The sequence below is a fragment of the Silene latifolia genome, chromosome 8 (genome assembly GCF_048544455.1).
Source record: "Silene latifolia isolate original U9 population chromosome 8, ASM4854445v1, whole genome shotgun sequence".
In the NCBI taxonomy this organism is placed as follows: Eukaryota; Viridiplantae; Streptophyta; class Magnoliopsida; order Caryophyllales; family Caryophyllaceae; genus Silene; species Silene latifolia.
In genome coordinates this window covers 49,102,589-49,105,755 of record NC_133533.1, presented here as the reverse complement: position 1 = coordinate 49,105,755, position 3,167 = coordinate 49,102,589, and the positions used below count along the sequence as shown (strand labels likewise).

General features: G+C 39.3%; 1 long non-coding RNA gene across 1 annotated transcript; it reads right to left on the bottom strand.

Moving 5' to 3' along the window:
- Nucleotides 1-321: 321 nt before the first annotated feature.
- Nucleotides 322-2,390, bottom strand: LOC141594342 (uncharacterized). The gene is made up of 3 exons (XR_012522137.1): nt 2,310-2,390; nt 2,144-2,216; nt 322-409 (listed from the first exon to the last, which is right to left on the bottom strand). It is a non-coding gene; the product is annotated as an uncharacterized LOC141594342 (long non-coding RNA).
- Nucleotides 2,391-3,167: the final 777 nt, after the last annotated feature.

The window sequence follows — 3,167 nt, the reverse complement described above, 5'->3', positions numbered from 1 at the left end:
CTTAGGTCCTTAGTTCTACCCATCTCTCATTCATTATTTCAAGGTCAAGTTCAAAATTTAAGTTGGGGTACACGTGTGTGCGTCGCGAGCTACAAAGGCTCTGATACCAACTGTGACACCCCGCGATAAAGCGGAAAGTAAACTACTAAATATATACGAAAAATGTGAAGTTTTTAAAACTTTTATTTAGTAGATAGAGTTTAGCATGCGGGAGTCACTAACATTCAACAGAAGGAAAAAACGGAAATAAAAACAAGGGTCCATACAAATAAAACGGTCAAAAGTGGGGAAAATATATCCCTCGAATGACATAAAGAAATAGGTGAGTCTAAGCGGTAAATAGTAAATCTAAAAGTCCGGGGTACTCGCTAGCTCACACGTCAAACCCCATATAAGCATCTTCACCAACCTGTCATTCATGTAAACATGAAAGCCACAGTCAGTGGGGAGTAACTCAAGGTTCTCCCAGCCCACAAAACATCAAGATGAACATGACAAAGCACATAAACAAATGATCAGATTAAGTAAGATAAGGGTAAGCTGAATTGTAACTAAGCATATGATCTTACATGTTCAAAGATTCAAGAATAAGGAGAAGGAGTAAGATAGGCAAGTAAGCAAAGCATAAACAATGTCAAATAATGGAGGAAAATGTAAGAAGGCAAGATAGAGACCACTTAAACATGAGCACGTAATTCAAGGAGATATGACCAATATAACCATCCAAAATGCTAACATTTACTACTCTTAGACTATAATTTCCCCGGGTAGGACTACGATAATGATACGGCCCTAGTCTAAATCTGCAGATTCTCGGGTGTACATCCCGATTCGACGTGCGCCAGCACAGCACGCACCCAAGACTCGACTCCTAATAGAGACCGAGTACCCCAATCGCCAGAACAGCACGAAAGTGGCGGAAAGACTAAGATATGACTCACTTGCCAGCACAGCACAAGTGGACAAAACCATACTTGCCAGAACAGCACAAGCAGGCCAAACCCGTACTTGCCAGAACAGCACAAGTAGGGCGTAAATGTAAATAAAGCATATATGATAGTATCATGGCATTTCTACAAGAATACGACTCCTACAAGTAATTATTTGTAATTATCTTTTCATACTTGAACATACAAAATAAACATTTCATTTTATGAATATACATGTCGGTTGAATAAAATAAATAAAATATAACAAGTGGTAGTGGATAATTTACGTCATGTGGGAATTTACGAAATGCAAACAAACCAATACGAGTGACAAATTGGGCCCAAGCATACAAGGGTAGTGAGCCCAAAAGGTACAAGAATAGGGGTTCAAATGTTATAAGAATTCGGGTCCTAAAAATATAAGAACTCGGGTCCAAATATTTTAAGAATTCGAGTCCAAATATTGTAAGAATTCAAGTCCAATATGCAACTTATAATGGGTCCAAAACCAAGTAGTAAAGAGTCCAAAAAAAATAATGTGATTCACAACTCACAAGTGATATTACGGTAAGCAGAAGGAATGCAAAAAGGAGGGCAACTGCACACCAAAACCCGATACAAAACCAGTCCAAAACTTGTAGACTTGTGAGCCCAACAATTCAAATCATGCTCCAAAAAAAAACGAGTCAACAAAGTGCATGTTTTGTAAACAGGGGAAAGGGGATTAACCAATGCATACGGGGGAAGCATGACATGAGAGTTCAGTACGAAACAGTCCGGAGATGGAGGTACCCGCCACGAAACAGGGCGGGACGCTAACATTCACCACATAAACCAGTCCCTAACAATCCATTTTGAACCCAACTCAAGACTGACCTTGAGGGTAGCATTAGGACGGGAGTTTGTCGACTAAGTGGGGTTAGCACTGTTAAATAATGTCACACACACATGAGACAGAAAAACCCGGAAAGCGAGACGCGAAATTGTTCGAAGGGACAACGAGTCACGAGTCACATTCAGTCTCATAACCGACTATACACATGAGGCCAAGCCATGAAAGCCACCAAGTGACCATGTAAACCCATCACAAGTATTTCAAAACCAACTCCAAACATGAGGAAAATAATAAAGACTTAAACTTTTACGACAAACACAGAAAAGTCGAGTAAGGAGGTGAGTTTCCCGACGTTTGTCGAGTAACCTATCACCGTTACCTTAACTTTCTTCAATCTTCAAGGGAATGGTCTATTATGAACGAGTTTCCTTCGGGGTCCTCAAAGTCTTCACCTAAAAACCGTAATAAGAGCCGAGTTAGTCTAAAAACGTCACATTTATGAGACGGGTCGAGACGAGAACTTCACAAGGCTATGCCTTTCTTACCTTAAAAGATGAAGGGAGAGATAAGGAGAAGAATGGTGCAAGAATTATTGAGTTTGGTCGAAAAATGAGCGAGAAATCTAAGATTTTTAAGTCGCCATAAATGGGTTCTTTTGAGCTCGTTTTTGAGTTTTCTTTCTACAGCTGTTCTGAAATGTTGTTGCAGGTGTTCAAGCTTTTTACACAGGGAGGATTTCGAAAATGACCAAGGGTTTGTTGGTGGGATATGGTTGGTCAGAGAGGGTGAGGGAGAGTGAAAATATTATTATTATATTAGTTGGGTGCCAAAATTGAGGGGTGTGTTGTCGACCCGGGATAGGTCGAGAGTAGATAAGTTTAGCCTCACATGTGAGCATGTGACGGTTCTTTGCTAGACGGAGGTTCGTCTTAAACCTACTATAATTTAAGACGGAAATTTTATTATCAATATAGTTATTATTATTATTATTATTATTATTATTATTATTATTATTATTATTATTATTATTATTATTTCTATCCGACGAAAACGTATATTTTATATACGTAAGCTTTAAAACTTATAGCTTTAATTAAATTACTTTTATTAATATAATGAAATTAACTAGTTAAAGTAATGTAAAAGTATTACTTTTCTTTATGAAAATTATACGAAAAGGGCGGGTGTTACAACAAGAGACATGAGTGCACGAGTGCACCGGGAGCTTTTCAGGGGTCGGCTCGGGGGAGCTATTCTCAGGGACCTGCACAGAGTTATGCGAGCAACAGACCAGGTGGGTCATGGTCTAACCGGGGAAGTCAGAGCTATCAGGGTGGAGGTAACCGCAATGGCGGTAATTCTTATCAGAAACCAGCTACGAACAACAACAACAATCAGGGGTC